This window comes from Elephas maximus, chromosome 17 (assembly GCF_024166365.1).
Source record: "Elephas maximus indicus isolate mEleMax1 chromosome 17, mEleMax1 primary haplotype, whole genome shotgun sequence".
In the NCBI taxonomy this organism is placed as follows: Eukaryota; Metazoa; Chordata; class Mammalia; order Proboscidea; family Elephantidae; genus Elephas; species Elephas maximus.
Window position 1 is genome coordinate 81,244,228 of NC_064835.1, and position 17,316 is coordinate 81,261,543.

Genomic DNA, 17,316 nt, shown 5'->3' on the forward strand with positions numbered 1-17,316 from the left:
CAGTCTAAAATTGACCGAACATGCAATCAGGATGCACAGATAATTACTGGTGATTAGAACGCAATAGTTGGAAACAAAAAAGGATCGATAGTTTGAAAATATGGCCTTGGTGATAGAAATGATGCCAGAGATCCCATGATTGAAGTTTTCAAGACCAATGACTTCTTCTTTGCAAATACCTTTTTTCACCAACATAAATGATGACTATTTTTTTTTTATACACATGGACCTTGCCAGATGGAATACACAGGAATCAAATCAACTGCCTCTGTGGAAACAGATGATGGAAAAGCTCAATATCATCAGTCAGAACAAGGCCAGGGGGCGACTGCAAATCATACCATCAATTACTCATATGCAAGTTCAAGTTAAAACTGAAGAAAATGAGAACAAGTCTATGAGAGCTGAAGTATGACCTTGAGTATATTCCACCTGAATTTAGAGACCATCTCAAGAATAGATTTGATGCATTGAACATTAATGATCAGAGACCAGATGACTTGTGAAATGACATAAAGGACATCACATGTGAAGAAAGAAAGAGGTCTTTAAAAAGACAGGAGAGAAAGAAAAGACCTAAATGGATGTCGGAAGAGACTTTGAAACTTGCTCTCGAATGTCGAGTAGCTAAAGCAAAAGGAAAAATGATGAAGTAAAACAGCTGAGCAGAAGATTTCAAAGGGTGACTCAAGAAGACAAAGTAAAGTATTATGATGACATGTGCAAAAAGTTGGAGATAAAAAACCATGAGGGAAGAATATGTTTAGCATTTCTCAAGGTGAAAGAACTGAGGAAAAACTTCAAGCCTCAAGTTGCAATACTGAAGGATTCGGTGCAGAAAATATTAAATGATGCAAGAAGCAGCCATAGAAGATGGGAGGAATACGCAGAGTCCCTATGCGCAAGAATTGGTTGACATTCAACCATTTCAGGAGGTAACATATGATCAAGAACCAATGGTACTGAAGGAAGAAGTCCAAGCTGCACGGAAGTCAGTGGCAAAAAACAAGTCTCCAGGAATTGACAGAAAACCAATTGAGATGATTCAGCACACGAATGTGGTGCTGGGAGTGCTCACTCGTCTATGCCAAGAAATTTGGAAGACAGCCACCTGGCCAACCAACTGGAAGAGAGCCATATTTATGCCTATTCCCAAGAAAGGTGATCCAACCAAATGCGGAAAGTGTCATTAATATCACATGCAAGCAAAATTTTGCCGAAGGTCATTTAAAGTCAGCTACAGCAGTACATCAACAGGGAACTGCCAGAAATTCAAGCCAGATTTAGAAGAGGACGTGGAACCAGGGATATCACTGCTGATGTCAGATGGTTTCTGGCTGAAAGTAGAGAATACCAGAAAGGTGTTTACCTGTGTTTTATAGACAATGCTAAGGCATTAGACTGTAGATCACAAGAAATTATGGATAACATTGCAGGGAATGGGAATTCTGGAAGACTTAATTGTGCTCGTGAGGAATCTGTACACGGATCAAGAAGAAGTTGTTCAAACAAGGGGATACTGCATGGTTTAAAGTTAGGAAAGGTGTATGTCAGGCTTGTATCCTTTCATCATACTTATTCATACTTATATGCTGAGCAAATAATATGAGAAGCTGTACTATATGAAGAAGAAAGGGGCATTAGGATTGGAGGAAGACTCGTTAACAACCTGCGTTATGCAGATGAAACAACCTTGCTTGCTGAAAGTGAAGAGGACTTGAAGCACTTACTGATGAAGATCAAAGACCACAGCTTTCAGTATGGATTACACCTCAACATAAAGAAAACAAAAATCCTCACAACTGGACCAATAAACAACATCATGATAAACGGAAGAAGATCGAAGTTGTCAAGGATTTAATTTTACTTGGATCCACAATCAACACCCATGAAAGTGGGGGTCAAGAAATCAAAAGACACATTGCATTGGGCAAATTGGCTGCAAAAGATCTCTCTAAAGTGTTGAAAAGCAAAGATGTCACCTTGAGGACTAAGATGCGCCTGACCCAAGCCACGGTGTTTTCAATCACCTCATATGCATGTGAAGGCTGGATAGTGAATAGGGAAGACCAAAAAAGAGTTGATGCCTTTAAATTGAGGTGTTGGCGAAGGATATTGAATATACCATGGATTACCAAAAGAAGAAACAAATCTGTCTTGGAAGAAGTACAACCAGAATGTTCCTTAGAAACAAGGATGGTGAAACTCCAGGTGCTTTTATAACTAAACTTGGGCGAGACTACATCTCACATACTTTGGGCATGTGATCAAGGGGGATCAGTCCCTGGAGAAGGACCTCATGCTTGGTAAAGTAGAGGCTCAGTGAAAAAGATGAAGATCTTCCATAAGATGGATTGACACAGTGGCTGTAACGATGGGCTCAAGCATAGCAACAATTGTGAAGATAGCGCAGGACAGGGTAGTGTTTTGTTCTGTTGTGCAGAGGGTCCCTATGAGTCAGAACCGACTCGATGGCACCTAACAACAACAACAGCACTTCTTGGTGTTCGGTATGACCATGCTTTGGTCAATAAATACATCATTTTGGGAAGTAAGTTTTAAGAGGCAGTGTGCAACTTGTGACATTCGTCTTCTCAAGTCTAGGTGATTGAGGAAGAACATACATACACGGTGTCTCCAGTAGCCCGTCCAAGTGTTTATAATGAGCAAAGTCTCCCTGCCATCTTTGTATAGGATATAGGAGTGAGAAATTTTTTTTTTTTCATTAAGCCATAAAGCTTTTAGAGTCATTTGTCCCTGTAAATATCTAGTGTATCCTGCTGAGTACAATGCTGTTTTATTAAACATTAAGGCTGGATCAGAACAGAAGAGTATAGATTTTCTCTACCTGAGATGCTAAGAGGTACCCAGATGGTATCTAGCACTATTCTTAAAATAGTAAGAATAAGTGCTAAGGAACGAGGCACCTCTGGAGTTAAACTTACATGAGGTATAGTATAGTCTTTGCAAGACACCTGTTTTGATTCTGCATATTTTGACTCAATTTTTCTGCCCTTGTCACATTTTATTTCATTCAAATGGGTGTGAACTTACTATTTAATTATTAAAAAAATTATTAATTATTAATTATTAGCCACTAATTATTAGTAATTTATTTTTCTCTTCAATTGATTGTGTGGCCTATAAAGTGCCACATTTATGATTGTAGTTTCTTTACTGAGTTCTGTCAGCAAGTAACAAAAAAATCCAGGGGCATTCACTGAGCGTGTTGGATTCTGATAGAATTAAATGTGCCCTGATCCAATTGGCCTAAAGGCAGTCAGTGATGCATCTTTGCAACCATATTGGTGGTGGTGAGCAGGAAGTCATAGTTCTTTGGTAGGATTCTCATCTTTCACGCAGGATACCTGGCTTCCATTCCTGGCCAGTGTACCTCAAGCATAGCCATCACCCATCTGTCAGTGCAAGCTTGCATGTTCTTATGATGCTGAACAGGTTTCAGTGGTACTTTCAGACTAAGATAAACTAGGAAGAAAGGCCCGGCAATCTACTTCTGAAAACTCAGCCAATGAAAGCCCTATGGATCACAACAGTCTGATCCCATTATGTAAGGGGTTGCCATGAGTTGGGGGCTGACTCAATGGCAGCAAACAACAGTTAGTAGTCATTTATCCTGCGATGAAGTCAGAGCATGCATTGTTCTTTGCACCAATCTGAATGGCCCTGTATTAAGTACATATCTGATAGATTATGTGTGGAAATGCCCTAAATCATAATGTCTCCACTTTAAAAAAGGATGAAAATGATTGCCTGAGTATATTTTGCAAAGCACACTTGTGAGGATGAACCTGAAACCTGCTCACCTGTGCTCTGCATTCTGGTATTGGGCTGTTGGGGATTTCCTGGGCCCCTAGGCTAGGCACCTGCGCAGTCAAGGCCTGAGGATATTGCTTGGTTCACGTGCTAGGTGAGCCATATGTGTACTAGAAATCATCCTACCCTTTATATTGCCATGTTCCTGAAGGTAAAACCTAGTAAAAGATTTAGAAATTTTATACGTGGGTGTGGCTCTCCAAATATAAAATCATGAATCACATGCTTGCTAATTATCCTGAATACCAGCCGTTTAAATGAAAGATTTCTTCGAGCAAAACTACCTAGAACAAAACAATCCGCTGTCCAACAAGCATTGGCCATGTGGAGCCAAATGTGGGAGACTCTCAGGTCTCTTACAGCTACGTAAGTGCCTACAGGCTAAAAGTTGCAAAATTGAATGGACAAGTAAATATGGTCATTAAAATTTAAGTAGATGAAAATTGGATAACTGCATGCTGCTTTTTATCCTGACGCACATTATATTAAAAGTTACTGTGTAGAACCATCTTCTTGGGAAATAAACAGATGAGATAATTAAACAAGTGACTATTTCTAAAGCATACCAGCAAGAGTAGAGCAATTGACCAGCATCCTCTTACCACTTCTGTAATGCCCAGCTCAGGGCCTGACACATAACAGGCACTCAATAAATATTTGTTGAGTCTATTAATGTATGAATGTAAACAAAAAACCTATTTTCCCATTAAAATTGAAGTGAGTACAGCGGAAAGAACTATTATAAAATGCAGCCCAGAATCAGACACAAATCATCCCAATTTAGCTCTTAATTAGCATAGAGAGTTCGCTGTTGTTATCAGTTTTCAACATTTGTTTAATGATCCTGAGGTAGCCAAGAGTATTTGTGGTATCTTTTCTAGGTTGAGTTAATGTAAAAAAAAACTTTTTTTTCTCTACTGTATTAGGATATTTGGTACCCTTTCTCTGAAGTGCTCAAATATCACATTTGGGTACATTCTGGAGATGCTCAAGAAAATATCTGGAAGCCAAAATCCAAATCAGGACCTCCCTTTCGGCTTCAGGTTAAAGAAAGAAGTTCATCATTGAATGTATATACCTTTCAAATGTGCAAGTCTATGCGTTAGAGATTGTTAATAAAGTTTCTGTATAGTTTTAGCACCCATAAATGCTTTCTGATTGACAGATTATCTAGTGAAATGGTCCAGGTAGTGTGTCCACTCATTTGTAATTGCCCTATGATCTGCGGAGCCCTGGTGGCACAGTGGTTAAGGGCTTGGATGCTGACCAAAAGGTCGGCTGTTTAAATTCACCAGCCTCCCCTTGGAAACCCTATGGGGCAGTTCTACTCTGTCCTATAGGGTCGCTATGAGTAGGAATTGACTTGACAGCAATGGGTTTGGTTTTTTGGTATATGATCTGTAGAAAGTAAGAAAAAACAAACACATGAAAACCTCCAGTTGCTCAGTGGATTTTAGGATAGGGTGTGAAAGTGAGCTTATCTTTCTGTAAGCAAAGATTTTTAATCAAGAATTACTCTCACAGTGAAAGCTGAGTGATAGCTCTTAAAAACGTGAATTTCCAATGGAAAAAGCCCTCAGGGAGGGAGGGTGATTTGTCAAGAGTTTTTTTTTTTTTAAAGGGAGAATATCTAGTGTGACAAGGTAATTCGGCTTAAAAGTCATAGAAGACCTAGTGGTCACTTATTTCTCCTTGTGGTTCTTGTTGTTCTCAGAACTACTTTTTTTTGTCCTCCCTGGAGAGGCCAAAGCTATGAATTACTCTAGCCAGGCCTCAGTTTTGCTTCCCAGATAAGCAATCACCAGCTCTCCTTTCCCCTAAACAGCATCCTGGTGGGCTGCCGAGTTCATGCATTTAGGGAAACCTAGCATTTTTGTGCGGAATAAATTCTGGTTCCCTGGGAGAATCTCACTCTTTTCTCTGCTTACTTTGTTTGTCCCAACGAAGAAGCTTGTGATTATACATTTCTAATTACAAAGACAAGGGACCAAAAAAGGCAGGCCGATTCATTCAAAGTCACAAAAATCCTGCTCACGCTGGGATTTGAAATTTGTTTTCAGGCTTCTTGATTTCCTGTTCGCCTTTTTGTCCACAAATTGGCATGCTAAATAGGAATCTGTTTACCTTTCTCTGGTGGTCATGGCTTCCATCATATTGATAACTTCATTAAGTGGGACAAACCACATACAGCACATAGCACAGTGCCTGGCACAAAGGAAGCATCAATAAATGTTGGCCCTCATTATTATAAATGATAGCTTATGATACACCAGGAGAGTATCTTTCTTACTTTTTTCAAAAATACTAAAGCTATCTAGGTGATGGGCCATTCTGATATGTTTTAAAAATAAGGCATTTAATAGGTTTGGAAGAATTTACTTCATCATGTCCTTGTTACCCAAAGCTCTTCACAAAAGCAATCATCCCCCTATACATACTCAGCTTCAAACTTCAGTTATCACCTAAGGTCATTGTTAGGTGCTCACAGTGACCCTGGGATTTCAGAGCTATTATGCTTATCAGAAACAGCCCCGCTGATGTAATGGTTAAGTGCTTGGCTGCTAACCGAAAAGTTGGCAGTTCAAACCTACCAACTGCTCCATAGGAGAAAGGATCTTGCAATCTGCTCCCGTAAAGATTAAAACAACAACAACAAAAACCAAATCTGTTGTCCTGGAGTCAATTCAGACTCATAGTGACCCTATAGGACAGAATAGAATGTTGTCTCATAGGGTTTCCTAGACTGTAATCTTTATGGAAGCAGGTTGACACATCTTTCTTCCATGGAACAGAGTAGTTGGTGGGTTTGAACCACCAACATTTTGGATAGCTGACAAGCACTTAGCCACTGCGCCACTAGGGCTGCTTCCTTAAAGATTACATACAGCCTAGGAAACCGCGTGGCACAGTTCTACCCTGTGGTCTAGGGTTGACTTGATGGCACACAACAACAACAATGTAGTCACCAGGAAAAACATAAACTTAATTAATGAATTCATACATGGCTATTATTTATTGATCACTTGCTATATGTCAATGCTGAAAGGTAATTCCATTTTCAAAATTTTATCAATGAGCTTCAGATCCCATGACTGGTGGAGTAATCAGGACGGATGCGTGGGCAACCAGTGACTTCAGCACATAATCTCACTCGTAGTCAAGTTTGTATATGGGTCTCTTCATGTCACCATTATTCCCCTAGTGCACTGGGTTTTTCGGTTTTTTGATTTTAAATTCAAGATAAAGGAACATTTCATTTGCTCTTCTTGGCCAAATGACATCAACAGTTTAGACTCCTGGCTTTAGATTTGGTGATTATTGCTTTTATCCATCTACCCAGTGATAGTTACTCCTTTAACTTCTCTACAATTCAGAGAGCTATTCAGATGCAGAGGCTCCATGCTACCAAACCCTGAAGCTCAGGCACCAACAGAGTGCATCTTGCCCTGGACAATTCCAAATTACTTTTTGAGTCTTAGCTTAATATCTCTTCCTTACTGAGACCTTCCCTAGACCCTAAATCTAAACAAGTCCTCCTTATTTAACACTCTCAAAGCACCCTTTAAGACATTTATTATAGCTTGTGATATATATTTATTGGCAAATATTTCCTTAAAAGTGATATGTCACTCTACTGGAAGTTGCAGGAGACTTGGGGCTGTAATTGCTTTGCTCAGCACTTAATCCCTGGCACCTGATACAATGTTGGTGTTGAATAAAAGAAAGCTGACCTAGTATGAAGAGTCTGAGCCAGCTTCCCCGAGACAGGGAGAGGCAGGCTGATATCTGAAGGACCAGTCTCAGTCAGCTATGCGAAAAGTTCTTTAAAGACTGGTCTGTGTGGAAGCCATTGTTTGAGAAATCAGAAAAAGATCAGGAGAATTAGAACCCAGAAAGTAAAGAGATGAGGGAAACAGAATGGAGCTGGGAGGATGACAGATGTGAAGAATATTAGGCTTTATCCTAAGGAAAATAGGCAGTCCTTGGAAGGCTTTGAGCAGGTGACTAACCTGATCTGTGTAAAGGTTAACATAATCTCGCCTACTTTGTGGAGAACAAAAGTGTGGGAAGAGTACGAAGGGAGACTAGTTAGGTGGCTGTGGTACAGACAAGTGGAGTGACATGATGGCCACTTGGACTCTAGAAGTTTCGGTGGTGACAAGAGAAATCATGGCATCCAGGGAGGTGTATGAAGCCTCAGTAGGGATAATGGCGAAGTTGTATTGAGCTTTTACTCTATGTCTGATAGTTATTGCCCTTGGATTAACTCTCACAATATTTCTGTGGTATTGTAGTACCATTTGACAGATGTGGACACTGAGAAAAATGTGATCAAAAAGACAAACGACCCAATTAAAAAACAGGTGAAAGACTTGAAGAGACATTTCTCCAAAGATATACAAATGGCCGACAAGCACATGAAAAAATGCTCAACATCACTAGTCATTAAACCAAACCAAACCAAACCCGTTGCCGTTGAGACGATTCCAACTCACAGTGACCCTATAAAATAGAGTAGAACAGGAAGTGCAAATCAAAACCACAACAAGCTATCACATCACATCCACTAGACAGACAGATTAACAGATAGATAGCTGCCATCGAATGGACTCTGACTCATGGTGACCCCATGTGCAATAGAATGAAGCATTGCCTAGTCTTGGGTCATCTTCACAATCACCAGCATGTTCCAGTTCATTGTTATGATCTCACTGACAGCCTCCTTCACCATCGCTGGCCCTCTGCTTCAACAAAACATGATGTTCTCCTCCAGCAATTAATCCTACTGATATGTCCAAAGCAAGAGAGTTGGAAAATGTTCTGCTGTGATCTGTAAGGTTTTCATTGGCTAGTTTTTGGAAGTAGATTGCCAGACCTTTCTTCATGCCCACTAATATGATTTTAATTAAAAGGGAAGATAACAAGTGTTGCCAGTGGCAGTTCAAATCCTCATCCATGGCTGGGGGGCTATAAAGTGCTGCTGTGGATAACAGTTTGACAGTTCCTCAAAAAGTTAAACAGAATTACCACATGATCCAGCAATTCTACTCTGAGGTGTATACCTACAAGAAATGAAGAACATACGTTCGCACAGAAATTTGTACACAAATATTTATTTAGAGCAGCACTATTCATAATCACAAAAGGTGAAAATAACCCAAATGCCCCTCAAATGGATGAATGCATAAACAAAAATATAGATACAGTGGAATATTATTCAGTCATAAAAAAGGAATGAGGTACTAATACATACCACAACTTGGAAGAACCTAAAAAACATGCTAAGTGAGAGCAGCCAGGCACCAAAGGCCATATATCATATGATTCCTTTTGTGTGATATTTGCAGGTTAGGCAAATCCATAGAAGCAGGAAGCAGATTATTGGTTACCAGGGAAAGGGGAAGAAGGGGAAGTAAGAGTGGTCACTTAATGAGTGTGGGGTGTTTCTCTGGGATAATGAGAAAGTTTTGAAACTAGAGAGAGGTGATAGATGCACAACATTGAGAATACACTAAATGGCACAGAATCGTACCCTTGAAAATGGTTAATTATATGTTACGTGAATTTTGACTCAATTAAACACACACACACACAACACAAGCCAGGCTGTTTAAGCCTGGTGTCTTAATCTCTGCCTGAAACTGCTTCTTGGACTTGAATCACAGATCCAAAATTGAGAGTTACTGGCATATAGATGTGAATTAAAGCCATGACAGTGGATAAGCTCTCTGAAGGAAGATGTAGATAGAAAAGATAATAAGAACCAGCATTTATTCCTCAGGAATTTAACATTTATGGGGGGTAGATGAGGCTGGATCAGAAAATAGAGCCAAAATAGGAGCAACTAGAGAACAGGAGAAAAAGCAGGGGAGACTGATCTAAATAAGGCAAGAGGAGAGACTATTTCCCAAATGGAGCAGTCACACTTGTCTTGACAGATAAATACGACGAAAACCCAGAAGTGTCCATCAGCTTTAAGCACGTGAAGGTCAGTGGTCACCTCATGCATCTGGAATTTTAAAAATTGCCATATTGAGCTGTAAACTTTTACCTTGAGACTTTCATTTTCTAGACTTAGAATTTTAGAGAATATCAAATTCCAAAAATGCTAATTACTCAACATATACTGGTATTTTTTGTTTTCATTTTAGCCTGCACCGTACTTATAAACTGAATTGTACTTAAAAAAAAATAAGATTTTCCTCTGACTAAATTGCCAATCTCCTGAGAAAACCCTGATAAACTAAATTTTAATTAATCTCTGCTATTCTCATCTTTCCTCAAAAGAATTAATTTTTTTTCCCCTATCAACTTAATACCTAGTTCACTTCAACACTAACTTTTACTTTAGGACACTTAACTTATTTCTTACATTTTTCTCTGCATTGATTTTCTTTTTTCCCAAAAAGGACACATTTTAAACCTTGGCACTTCTTTCTTAAGACCCAGGTGATGTTCTATTTTATTCTCAATTATTCACATTTCATTAATTCATTCAGCAAATATTTGCTCAGCACTTTCTGTGCACTGGAGTGTATGGAAGCTCGTGGAGTCTAGAGATTAAAAGGACACAATACTGGACAGAATCTTTAATACGTTAAAGACAACAATCAAGTAAAAGAGACAGACACCTCAGTGGATACTTGGAGCAACACAATGTGGTAAGGACAGAGATACTGTGTCTTAGGGATGCTCCTAAGACCCCCAGAGAAGCTGATGTCTGGGATGAATCTTAAACATTATTTAGCATTGGACAAGGAACCCTCCTGGCTCAACGGTTAAGTGCTGTGCTGCTAACTGAAAGGCTGGCAGTTCAAACCCAACAGTGGATCTGCTGGAGAAAAGACCTGGAGACCTGCTTCTATAAACATTACAGTTAAGAAGACCTATGGGGCAGTTCTACTCTGTCACATGGGATCTTTGTGAATCGTAAATCAACTTCGCTGCACCTAACGATAAAAACAACAAGGAATTGGACAGGCGAGGAGGGGGCAAGTGGAGAAGACAATCCATGCAAGAAGGAGATTATATAATGACATAGTTCATGACAGAGCCATTGGCAGCAAACAGCACTTGGAATGAATACAGGGGGATGGCCTGGAATATGGTGGGTTGCTGTGGTAGGGAGATGGAAAATTGCATGGCCGGACGTCATAGACATCAGAAAGGATGGATTTTTGAGGGAAATAGGACTCTAAAGGCATAGCTTTTGAGTAAATTTAAAGTCCAGGTAGGTGACAGTCAATAGTCTTCTGTACCCATGCCAAGTTTTATGTATTCCTGGGCATATTTGCCAGACCTAGTTCTCCATGAAACATCCTGCTTCCCAATTCACCATCTACTGCTTCATTTCCCTGAGTCCTCAGACTTACTGTCACTCTGAATTCTCAGGGGAAATGAGCTGGTCATATCATCCCGGAACACTATTCATTCGTTCACTCATTTATTCATTAGACATTTATTAACTCCCTTGTGTCAGAACGTTCTTCTGCATGCTGAGGGGTACAGAATGAGTAGACATGGAGCCTTGCAGAGCCTTGGCAGAGAGGTAGAGAGGAAAATAGATGATAATGACACAGCTGTGGGAAGCACTGAGATGGTCATATACACAGATATTAGGGGACATAAACAAGAGGATCAAATAGAAGTAACCCGATCATATGGATACATGTTCGTGAGATGAAGGGGCTTGCCCAAAGATACCAACCAGCCACTTAGTTTCCTGCGATTCTCCTCTGACTTGATAACATCTTACATTTGGGGCTACTAGGATAAAGCATGCTCATTAAGTACTACACAAGGTAGAATTTTCAGCTTTTTCTTAAGTGAACTGGAAGCCGAAGAACACTTAAGCCTTTTCCGTAGAATAAATGCATATGCATAATCACATCATTTTTAATGTAAAATAAAGGAATCACCTTTATCTTATACATAAAGCACTGGGTTATATATATAAACTTTACTTTGAATAATAAAGTTATGTGGCACATTCTAACTACTGCAGGAACAAGAGAGACTTCATCAAGCCCAAGAGCTAAATTCCCAGGTTCTCCAGTGAGGAGTAATGGAAAGGAGGATTTTGGCTAAGAGAGCTTTCAATTTTCTCCTCCTACTTCTGGTCACTACCATGGCTACCTCTTAGAATCATTCCTGTCCTGGTTGAAAAATATCTTTCTGAGTAATGGAAAGATAACTCAGGTTACTAAGTGACTTTCCAAGGGGATAAAAGCAACCTCTGTTGACAAAGTGACATAGAACTATCTTGTTTGTTATCTGAAGGATTGCTTCACATATAATTGGTAAGGTCGTGATTGATACTGTAAGCTGGTTTGGAGGTGGGACACTTTTTCTTTTGAGGGATGAAATAAGATACTCTTTTAAGAAATATCAACTGAGTTTCATATTAACCCACTGACAAAATACAGTCATGATTTTTTAAGGAATCTATTTTTTTTTTATATTACAGTAAAAGTATTCAACACTTTTTTTGAAAATGGCTTTATGCTACAGATGGTAGAAAAGCATAAGTTAGCTAAAATATCTTCAATGCTCCTTTTCGTCACTGTGACTAGTAGAAATATATTTCAAGCCTCACATTAAAAATTTCCTGTGAGCTTGCTCTATCTCAGGTAACCAATAAGCATTTCAAACTCCCATCTCAGGGTTTTTTTCGTGATTGTAGGTGGTACTTCTGAAGATATTGAACACTCACTAATATCATCTGCCTCAGTAAATATTGCTCTAAGCTTTTAGCCATCTTTCTAGAACACTACTGCTGTTAGAATTTTTCGCATAACCAGCAGTGATTACATTTACTATGTAGTTCTGAAAATCAGTTTGATATTAGGAATTCATGACAAGTATAGGAATTTAATATGAAATCAATCTATTCATTGCAATGAGTTCAGGAACAAAGCAAATATTGGAGGCAAATATGTTTATCATTGAATAAAGTTATATGCAACTTTTATTTAAGTTTTATATCCTTCCAGTCTGGTAATTCATCTTCAGACTGGAGTGTACGTTTGAATCTAGGACCGTGTCTTTTACCTAAGAAAAGAAAGTCATCTTTGGGAAGATGCTTTATCTTCACAAGTAGATATAATTGACTGAACAGGCATAATGTGATTCACTTTTAAAGTGTGTTCTTCAAGATGACACTTCAGTAGTAATAGTAATGATCTTTCTTATTTTATGCTCCACTAGGGCATATGTGGCCAATTGTATCGCCAGTGTAAGTCTGGATTACTTTCTATTACTTCCTATTGATAATTTTTAATAACTAAAGACATTTGGGACTAGAAGGCAGTCAGTGGTGCTTGCCACAAAGCAGGGGCAATTAAGATGGGTGAGGGTTTTAAACTCTGCTGTGGTCTGTGCACACCGGGAGAGGCAAAGGCAGCCATTAAAAAAATTAAACCATTTGGGTCTTGGGTTAAGATCTGTGAACTGTTTAATGTCATAATTGCCTGCTGCCTCAATCATCAAACTGAATGAACTTTTAAGTTGAAATGTCATAAACGCTCAGCATAAAGATTTATATAACCCAGGTATCCGACCTACCACCATGCCATGCCTGTGGCAGGAAGTGTTTGTTATGTCTTACTCAACCTTTGGGAAAAAAATAAATAAACCCGGAAATGTGCTTGTTCTGGCAATGATCAAAACATTAAGAAGCAATTCTGTTATCTGTGTGGCGTGTGCAGAATCTGTGATAAACATATCCATTTCCTATTAAAAATAATTTAGGTCCAAATTCCTTTCATAGATATGTTGTGTGTTTATTGTAACAAATGAAAATAGCTAGTGTCATGTTTTTACACTGTTTCTTTTTGCCAAAATTTGAGAGAAACATTTCTTGGTTAAAGTAAATTCTCTTTTCTGAAGTAGTACATTATTTTGTGATTCTCACTTACATTTTGATCTACCCTAAATAAAGAAAATAAAAAATCTCATAGTCTGTATGTTATAAATGTATCCAAAATAATACATTTTGCTCCGATATTATTTGGAATTTCTAATTTCATGCAATATATAATATAAAATATTAAACATATACAACATGTAACACGTAACACACGACATATAATACTTTAAAATCAGTGATTCATATAACTCAAACGAGTGGCATATCTTTCTGCCATAAAATAGTAAACACTCTCAATGCCTGAGAATCTATGAAAAAAGTTCTCTTCAGTTCTACAACATGCACTTACCAAATTATCAAAATTATATGCATTGAAATCTTACAAATCAATACTAAAAAATATGCATAAAAGACTTGAACAAACCCTTGACAAACAAAGACATGTGAGTGGTTAATAAGTACGTGAAAAGAGAGTGAAAACCACTAGTTTCAGGAGAAATGCAAATTAAAACCGTAAGGTAATATCACTACACATCCATTAGTATGGATAAGAGTTAAAAAGATTAAGATTTGGTAAGGGTGTGGAGCACCTGCAGTTTTTATTCACTGGTGGTAGAATCATGTATTAAGTGCCTAGTATATACAATACAAAGCATGATATCTTTTGTTGTCGTTAGCTGGCCTGGAGTCAGCCCCAACTCATGGTGACCCAGTCCACAACGGAATTTGCCCTATCAGCTCCACAAGGGTTTCATTAGCTGATTTTTTAGAAGTCAATCACCAGGCCTTTCTTCCTGGTGTGTCCTAGTCTGGAAGCTCTGCTAAAGTCTGTTCAGCATGGTAACAACGCACAAGCCTCCACTGACAGTCAGGGAGTGTCTGTGCTTGAGGTGCCTTGGCCAGGAATTGAACCTGATCTCTCACACAGCAGGCAAGGGTTGTACTGCTAAATCACTACTCCCAGTACTCTGCTACCTGCTGAAAAAAACAAGGAAACATAGACGGTGCCCCTGTCCATGAAATAGCTAGTCTGGTGGGGGGCTTGATGAGGTCAACAGATGATTGCTGCACCTCGTGAAGTACTATGTGAAAAGTGCCATGGGGGCACATGGCGAGGAGCCTCAGCCAAGCAGTATGAGGGCTGGAAGACAGACAGGGCTGGATTTCAGATGGTATATCTGCTGAGCCTGAAAAGGCTAGAAAGAGTGACTTAGGGAAAGAAGGAAAGGAGAGAGAAGAATATTATAAGCAGGTGAGCACCAAACACCATGCTACAGACATATAAAAGAGTATGTCAGATTTAGGGAACCTCTGGCAGTCAGAGGGAACAACGAGAGGGCAGGAATGGCAGGGAAGACCCACAGGGAAAGGTAGGAATCACATATTTGAAGTACCATGCACTATGATATGGTAAAATGTTTGGTCTTCATCCTGAAAACTATGAAAATGCAATAAAGATTTTGATCATGGGCAGCGCCGCGATCAAATTTGGTTTTCTAAAAGACCACTCTTTTAGCCGCTTTGAAAAATGACTAGAAGTAGGAAAGACTGAAGACAAGGCAATCAATTGACTATTTAAAAAATGATAGTTTACTAAAGATAACTGATATGGAGTTACCTACTCCAGTGATCCATATCTCGATGTCTGGAATTTCACACCAAATGTATGTGTGTGTTTTCTTTTTAGATGTCTGTTTTCCTTCCAGAAAGTTGTGAAGTCTATGATAAAAGCACTGAACAGCTACTGAGGAAAGCTTAGGCAGATGATGACAACATTATTTTGCCAAAAGATTATCACACTGAAAACAATATTTCATCACAGAGGGGCTGCCTTCCAGAAGAGACCATCAGACGCCAAGGCACCAGGCAGTCTGCACACCACGAGCTCCTTCTCAGTAATCACTGTCTGGCAAGACTCAGTGGGCCCTTGACAAAGAGACCCTCAAGCCCAGTGAGGCTGAAGAATAAAACCAACCTGAAACCTTTCACCACCAGGATTAAAGGCATTTTCTAAAGAGCTTGTAGCAAGCAAGCTGGCTTACCCTCCAAGTACACTCCAGGAAGAGAAGCCAGATGTTTGTCACAAAGACTGTTTGAAGCAGATTTGACTGTGTCAACCAGGGTCCAGCTAGGAAAACAGCTCATGCCAGGTGGTTTATTGTGGGCATGTCATATGACAGCAAGTTACAGAGATGTTACAAGGTATGAAAACAGGATAAATTGAAGCGATCTAGAGATTAACAACTGCAGGACACTCTGACCACCTCAAGGGTTTGAGGGGCAAAGAGAAGTGTGTGTCTGGCCCCAGAGCTGGGATTATGGAGGGAGAACTGCTTGGAGCTAGACGCCAAGGAGAGACAAAGCCGCTGTCAGAGAAGCTCATAGAAACAGAGGAAGGGAGGGGTAGCCTTGCTTCATCCCTTCTCTACCGACTCTTTAATCTTCTGCCAATACTTTGAGCCTAACTTGAAGCCAGTGGGCAAGGGAACCTGGGAAATATAGTTTGTGGTTGTTAACCCACCAGGCTACACAACATACTGCAGAAAGATGGGGGAGGTATCTGGCAGCAAAGAGGCAAACAACCTACCTAGTGAGGTTGTGTATTTACAGTTGATCCTGGCACATCTTTCCTACAGCCAACAAAGAGTAATCAAAGTCTGCTAATTTGTGTGCTTCTGATGAGAAGAACACATATTAGTGCAGAGCAATATCAGAGGGTCTCAGGAGTTTCCCAAGGGTATCCCATAACAATTATTCAGTTTTATAAATACAGTTCAAACAAATCATATTTCAATAATTTTACAGGAAATATGATTGTTTTTGTACACATAATAGGTACACAATGATGTTTGAGGAATGAATACTTTAAATTTGATTAGAGCACAGAAGTTCTTTTAGTCACTATCTGAAATCTGAAAGCAAATTTAGAGCTCAATTCTCAAGGTTCATTAACTACAGAGAGAAATGGCCTCATTACTGAAGGAGAGATTAAATATTTGTGGGGAACTTCACAAGGATTTTATGGACTCAGAAATCAAGGTACAACCACAAAGAAGTAACATCAACCCTGGGACATGATATAATAATTAATGCATGGCTGGAAATTTTTGAAAAAAGAAAACAAATGATTCAAATAATGACTGTGAAGAAGAGGGGCAAGGAAAATGGCTGTGAGGACCCTCCTACAACCACCATCACTTAGTTTTGCCTTATTCCACCCTCTGTTCTGTATTGTACATCATGAGAACAATGACTGGTTTCACTCAGGGACATACAGATCGCTGGGTTTAGGACATTTTGCTAAGCTTCTACTCCTACCTTTACTTCACCACTGTTGACTGTTCTTCTCTGGTCTCCTTCCCTTGATGACTGGCTTTTGCCCCTACCCACCTACGATGCTCGTCTTTTCCTTTGTGTTTACCTAAACTCCTCCCACTCTTTCCGTATTATCTTTTTGATTCAGCATTCAACTACATGGATGGAGTATGGCATTCTTGATTTGACAACGAGCTGAGTATTTAGCACAAACAAACAAGCAAACAAGCAAACAAAACAAAACAAAAAAATCACCATACCAAAACAAAAGAAACCCAAGGCATGATTCTTGGTCTCAT